The sequence below is a fragment of the Lathyrus oleraceus genome, chromosome 7, assembly GCF_024323335.1.
Source record: "Lathyrus oleraceus cultivar Zhongwan6 chromosome 7, CAAS_Psat_ZW6_1.0, whole genome shotgun sequence".
NCBI lineage: Eukaryota > Viridiplantae > Streptophyta > Magnoliopsida > Fabales > Fabaceae > Lathyrus > Lathyrus oleraceus.
This window is the reverse complement of record NC_066585.1, coordinates 273277154-273285238: the sequence shown is the minus strand read 5'-3', so window position 1 is coordinate 273285238 and position 8085 is coordinate 273277154.

The following is an 8085-nucleotide window of genomic DNA, read 5'->3' as shown; positions in this document are numbered from 1 at the left end:
TAATGCCCATTGATCTAGTATGACCATCATGCTTCTGCTGCGCAAGAGGCTTTGTCAATGGGTCAGCAATATTGTCAAGTGTCGGTACTCTACATATTTCACATCTCCTCTATCTATTATCTCCCGTATGAGGTGATAATGCCTAAGTATCTGTTTGGATCGTTGGTGAGATCTAGGCTCTTTAGCTTGTGCGATAGCACCATTGTTATCATAATAGAGACCAATGGGATCCACAATGCCAGGAACTATGCCAAGTTCACTAAGGAACTTTTGATCCAAACAACTTCCTTTGCTGCACTTGAGGCATCAATATACCCGACCTCGGTTGTAGAATCAGCAACTGTATCTTGCTTTGAACTTTTCTAGCTCACAGCGCCACCATTTAAGCAAAACACATAACCATTGGAACCATTCATATTAAAGCGTCTCAGCACTTTGTCTATGTACTCTGACTTAGGCCAAGCATTTTGTGATCTATCTCTATAGATTCTGATTCCTAATTTATAGGTTGCTTCACCTAGGTCCTTCATAGAAAAGCATTTCCCCAACCAAGACTTTACTTGTTGCAGGGTAGGGATATCGTTTCCAATGAGTAATATGTCATCTACATATAATACCAGGAACACGATCATGCTCCCACTAACCTTCTTGTAGACACAAGGCTCATCTTCGTTCTTGATGAATCCATATTATTTTAGTGTTTCATCAAAACGAAGATTCCATGAGTAGGTCACAGGCTCATCTTGATCCATGAGTAATACATCACCTTGATCTATTATGAGATATCCATATCTCTCAGGTAGGTGACGTATCCTGCTTGACCTACGCTGGTCTTGTTTTACTTGAGCAGGTTGCTCTTCCATAACTACTTGTGTTTCCTGCTCTAATTCCTCCATAGGTGTATCAATTCTTTGTGATTCTTGAATTTCTTCAAGCTCTACTTTCCTCCCACTGATTCCTTTGGAAATAAAATCCTTTTCTAGGAAAACTCCAGTTCGAGCGACAAACACTTTGCCCTCAGAAGGATTGTAGAAGTAATACCCTCTTGTTTCTTTAGGATACCCCACAAATAAGCATTTGTCAGATTTTGGCTCAAGCTTAGTTGAAATTTGTCGTTTCACATAAACTTCGCAACCCCAAATCTTCATGTAAGACATATGTGGTTTCTTACCACTCCATATCTCATATGGTGTCTTCTTAACCTTTTGGATGGAACACGGTTAAGTGTGTAAGCTGCTGTCAATAGTGCATGTCCCCAAAAGGAGTTTGGAAGATCGGCGTGACTCATCATGGATCGGACCATGTCTAACAGGGTTCGATTTCTTCTCTCAGATACACTATTCCATTGGGGTGTTCCAGGAGGAGTGAGTTGGGATAGGATCCCACACTCTTTTAGATGGTCATCAAACTCTAGGCTTAAATACTCACCACCTCGATCTGATCAAAGAGTTTTAATATTCTTACCTAGTTGGTTTTGTACTTCATTCTTGAATTCCTTGAACTTTTCAAAGGACTCTGATTTGTGTTTCATACACATAACCATATCTACTGAAATCATCAGAAAATGTGATGAAGTACTGAAAACCTCCTCTAGCTGGCATGTTCAGTGGTCCACATACATCAGTATGTATGAGGGCCAAAAGATCATTATCTCTTTCATCTTTTCCTGTGAATGGAGACTTTGTCATCTTTCCAATTAAACAAGATCTGCATGTCTCATATGATTCATAATCAAAAGAGTCTAAGAGTCCATCTTTATGGAGTTTAGAAATGCGTTTCTCATTTGTGTGGCCTAATCGACAGTGCCAAAGGTAAGTTGGATTTAACTCATTAGGTTTCATCCTTTTAGTATTAATGTTATAAATAGGCATTTTAAGATCAAGGACATATAGCCCATTGTTCATTTGTGCAGTAGCATAGAATATATCATTCAAATAAATTGAGCAACAATTGTTATTTATTATAAATGAAAAACCAAACTTGTCCAAACAAGAAACGGAAATAATATTCCTGCTAATTGCAGGTACATAATAACAGTTCTCTAACTGAATTATTAAACCACTAGGTAAAGTCAATACATAAGTTCCTACGGCTAAAGCAACAACCTTTGCTCCATTGCCAACTCGTACGTCGACTTCATCTTTTGCCAAATCTCTACTCCTTTTTAGTCCCTGCACATTTGTACAAATGTGAGAACCGCATCCAGTATCTAATACCCATGATGCTGAAGTAGATAAATTAATTTCAATAACAAAAATACCTGAAGTTGAAGTCTCTACTCCATTCTTCTTATCTTCCAGGTACTTTGGGCAGTTTCTCTTCCAGTGTCCGATCTTACCGCAATGGAATCAGGTTCCTTCTTTTGCTATGCCTCCACTAGGCTTTAAAGCAACAACGGTGGGTTTGGGTTTGGCAACTTCCTTGCCTTTCCCTTTATCACCCTGCTTAGTGGGCCTTTTGTTCTGTCTCATTCCATTTCCGATCATCAGAATGGACTTCCCTTTTGACTTCAGATTCTGCTCGGCAGTTCTTAACATGGCGAGCAGTTCAGGAAGATATTTGTCCATTTCATTCATATTGAAATTTAGGACAAATTGACTGAATCTATCTAGCAACGATTGCAAGATCAAGTCAGTCGCAAGTTCCTTTTCGAGGGGAAAACCCAATCTCTCAAGGTTTTCCACATACCCAATCATCTTGAGCACATGGGGACCTACAGGGGCTCCCTCAGCTAACTTGCCTTGAAAAAGGGCTTTTGAAACTTCAAACCTCTCATGCCTTGCTTGCTCTTGATAGAGCATATTCAGGTGTTCGATCATATCGAACGCTGCCATGTTCTCATGTTGCTTTTGCAATTCTGAGTTCATGGTAGCTAGCATGAGACAAGCAGTTTCATTGGCATCATCGACATGCTTCTTATAAGCATCTCTTTATGCCTTAGGTGCAGAACTAGGAGGTTCCTCTTCAGGAACAGGTGTCTCCAAGACATACAGCTTTTTATCATGTTTGAGGACAATCCTCAGGTTTCGGTGCCAATCCAGAAAATTTGTCCCAGACAATTTTTCCTTATCAAGGATTGATCGCAAAATGTTGTTAGAGGTGTTTGCTATCATGGTAATCTACATAAGAATTAATGAAAATATAAGTATCATTGACATATTTAATTAGGCCTTTAATCAAATATGCTCCCACTATTTTACTCAAAACAAATGACCCTCATCATTTGATTCGGAAAATCCCGTTGGAAGATTTTCTAGTGGGTCGAGATCCATATTTCACTTCGTTCTAAGTCCGCGTAGGCGGATTACACAAAACTAGGTTATTTAGGTAGGAACTCCTTCCAATTGTATCTCATACAACTCTCGAAAATTTCAGTTGGGTGAATAACTCCTTATTCCAATCCATCATATGGATCATTCCCAACTCTTGCTTCTAAACATATATAATATTATTATAATTAAGTTTGACCCATCGTTTTAGCAGTTGGATATTACAATTATCCCATCGCACCTTACCAATATAGAAAATGCACCCCGCGTAGGCGAAACCTACATTGTCCGATACTAGTCTTGATGAGTGCTAAAACTTGGAAAGCAAACACATATAATATTACTATAATTTGTTTAGTTAAGTTTGACCCATTGTTTTAACAGTTGGATATTACAATTATCCCATCGCACCTTACTAATATAGAACATGCACCTCGCGTAGGTGAAACCTACATTATCCGATACTAGTCTTGATGAGTGTTAAAACTTGGAAAGCATAAACTTAATATTTGATTTGAGGGAATTGCAATTTTTCTGATCTCACCGGCTTATTTATCATATAAATCGCCTCTCACATGCATCAACATAAATTCACATGCATCAACATACATACATACATAATGAAACAGTTATGGCCCCTAGCGCAATTGTTCTCCCAAGCCAATGAGAGAACCTAAGCTAACCTAACAACGATCCAAGCTTCTCCAAGCAAGATCTTCAAGGTTGTCCTCCTTTGGCACTGACTTCTTTGCTTTCTTCATATCATTACATTACATAAAAGAAACTCGTTTTACATACGAGGGAGTGAGATGAGAAAAGAAGTTACATTGAGTGATTAAAAGAGAGGCACGACACGCAGGTCGTATTTTAAAAACCAAAACAAAATAAAGGAAAACTAAGGCCATAACCGATCACCACAAGACAATAATAAACACATTATTATTATTATTATCAATTTTAATTCTTTTAATTAATTAAAACCAAATTAAATTTCGACGACCGATCACACTACGCAGAGTTAGCCGGGGGTCCGCTGCCCGGTCAGCGGGAACGGGTGTTGAAGGGGCAGCGCCCCTGGCCAAAATTTTTAACGAACAATTCATTTAAAATCGACGTCGTTTTTCGCATCAACACTTGATACTTTAAAACACTGAGTTAGCCGAACGGGTGAATTTTGCCTTGCGTTAACCGGTTAACCATATGCGTTAACCGGTTAACACTGTTTGAAATCTGTTCAAAAATTGTTTTCTGCCTTGCATTAACCGGTTAACCAAATGCGTTAATCGGTTAACACTGTTTGAAAATCTCTTGGAAAACTGTTTTCCGTCGTGCGTTAACCGGTTAACCAAATGCGTTAACCGGTTAACACTGTTTGAAAAACTTAAAATTTTATTTCGTATTGCGTTAACCGGTTAACCATATGCGTTAACCGGTTAACACTGTTCCAAAAAGTGTTTAGAAAACACAACTCTTGTGCAGTCACAACCCCAATCGCATAACTCTCTGACAACACAACCCTTGTGCCGTCACTAACCCTGATGCACCAATTTCAGACCGTCAAACACATCTCGATTGTTGATTCAGTATGATTGATCAACACGTCATTGCTTCACCATACTAATGTCGTATCAAGAAGCAAATGACTATTGATCGCTCAAAGGAAAACAATCATTGAGTGTTTGAATGAACGAAACGAGAACACTATATCATATATAATGTATTTTGCATCAAGATTACATATATCATATATATGACTTGATCGATCTCAATTTAATCTTTGATTCATTCTGTCTTTAATCGTATTAATACAGAAAAAAAACAGTTATCAGATTCATGGTTTCGTAACCAGGCTCTGATACCACTAAAGGAGAATTGCCATCCAAGGCGCAGCGGAATTTAAAAATTTCTCCATTTAGTGATCCTTACGAATGGGCATGATCAGTGATAGAATCGTTACCTCTTGTGGCGATTCAAACCTTTGGTGCAGATCTCTTGTAACGATCAAAACCTTGGATACAAATCCACGGAGCGATCACGAACGTTGAACGATGACAACGTCTCTACTCAGTCCACACGAACGGGTTCCTTCAATCTCAGTGCTAGCTGGTACGAATGAAGACTTTGAGTGAGAGAGAGAGGGAAACGAAATTCCAAGTCTTCACTTGAGTGTTAGTCTGAGTGACAATGCTTCTACCCAAGGGTTCTATTTATAGAACCACTTGTGTGGGCTTCAAGCTAAAAAGCCCACTTAAGTGTATTTTGGCCCATATCTTATAATATGCCCAAAATCACTTAAGCGTGTGGTACCTTACCATATTTCGTATTTCACTTAAGTGCACCGTACCTTACGATGTTCCTTAGTTACTCTATTTCTCATCAATCCGTCCTTTGTGTGTGACCCTGTAGGTTTTCGCGACGTTGGCAATTATATTAAATCACGCATTTAACATAATAAATAGTGAGCGATATCTAGCAACACATCACTGCTACCCAAGTCACGAAAATGTCATGTGATCTGACAAGTCCTTCTGTGATAATAATTATGTGTATAATTACCCCTTTGCCCTTATGTCTATATTGAACACAAGGTATAGACCGTGTCATCCTTGTCCAGTTCAATATTGGGCCCTTAGACATTTATCCTGTTACACAGGATGGGCAAATTCCATCTAGGACACTCATGTCCCTCAGCATGCTTTGTGGAGTACCCATCAACTGTCTTTATGGTTATCCAGTTATGGACAACGTTGGATCAGCAATAAAGCACTCGACTCTACATCTATGATCCATAGTGGTTTCAGGTCGAAGAGTGGTATACACCATTATCACCATGAGAATAACTTATGACACTTTGCATAACTTTCTATATAGTATTCTCATAGCGGGTCAATCCGGTATAAATATTACTCTTAATATTCATACCTATGTTTAAGACTTGATAACTCTTTATCCATGATCCATGGGATGTGATCATCAGTCTACAAACATAATAGTCTTAATGCTTTAATGTTATCCCACTTCACAATAAAGCTCGACTACGGATACTTTAAGAATAGTGTCCTTATGTTTAATGTGATCTCATGATTAAGTCATACTTGATACATTAAACGGACCAGCTATTCTAGGGACTTTATTAAACAACCATAATAAAGAAAAAGCCTTAAATAATTCGATACAAGTACCAAAAGTATTGGCCTCTAGGGCTTACACCAACATCCATCTCGTCCAAACATCATTTCCCTAACATCCTTATCGGTTTTGACTCACAACCAACTAAATATACTGTCGAGTCTCTCAATACTTCTAATTTTTTCCCCTTCTGGTATTTTTCCATCTAACCAACGAACCAACTCCCTCTTCAGTTGATCGAAACTAGTGATGTTCCAGAAGAGCATCAACATCGAAGGTTTGTCTCTCGAATCAACCACCTTTCCATAGCGGCGACGAACACCAAACATGTTTGTAGAATAATGAAATGAGATGTGGAAAAATGATTCACACAACACCTCAATTTATAACAAAAAAAATTGCACTTTACACGAAGGCGTTAGGTCAATTGGCGTCTCCTCTACAAAGTAACACATGAGCGCCAATTGGATTGACAACACCATGTGCCCTAGCCAATCCAATTGACGTCTCCTCTATAACTTTATGAGTTGTCGCCAATTGGTCTGACACCTCCTCTTAAAAGTGGGATAGGTTGAGAATTTTTTTGAAATGAGAGTTATTTTGATTTTTTAAAAAAAAATTAGGGGTATTTGGGTAAAAAATTCTTAAAAATAGTTTGCCAATTATATTTTTAATTTTTTAATTTATAAAAACAGAAAAACTGTTTTTAGAAAGGGAATCAAACTAGCCCTTACTTTATGAGTTCCGATTTATAATGGCAAAAATGCTGTTCCAAAAGTCTTGAAACAAAAATGAAGTAATAATCAATTTTTTCAGAAATATAACCTATTTATACGAGAGATTTTCAAAATTTTTTGTCATAAGAATATGAATATAATTGATGGTGTATGAGATAAAAAATTATTATTTTTTTTTTCAAAAATATTTTTCTTCTTCTTTTTTTCTCTCAAAACAAGAGAATCTCTACTTCTCCTTCATCATCAGTTCGGCCGCCGCCACTCCCAGTCCGCCCCGCCGCACACCGTCACCCACATCCGCTCACTCCCTCGCCCTTTCCGACACGCTTGTCCAGGTTTGTCTCTTCTTTTTCTTTTTTTTTTTTTTTTTTTTTTGCATAATTGTTAATCTGCCATTGAAGCCAGTTGAAAAGCTTAGCATCATCGTCGCACAATCGTCGCACAGTGGGCTTTTAATTTCTATTCAACTATTTCTGTTGTGTTGCAGAATGGGAAAGGGTTTGATATGGGCGACGGCAGATGATTTGAATCGGAACAGGGGTAGGGTTCTGTCGCTATATCGTCAGACACTGAGATGCCTGAATTCTCCTCTGTTGCCACTGAGCTTTGCCTCTAGATTGGCTATGAAAGCTAAGGTACGTGCAATGTTTTGGGTTGGTTCTGATGAACGCTCTTTGCATAACATTGCTGACCTAATTGATGCTGCTGAATACTCTCTTTCCTTTCTCAAAAAAGGTCAATTTCCTCCTCGTCACATCACCTGAACAACACTTTCCATTTCCCTCTTTGCAATTTGGTATGAACTTGATGCAATCATGATATTATTTGGTTGTACTAGTATATATGTAAGAAATAGGCATAAGAAATGCGTTGTATTTTTACTATTTTGTATTGGGGAAGTATTCAAAATTGAACATGATAGGGATACCTAATTTTGTCATACTGCACTA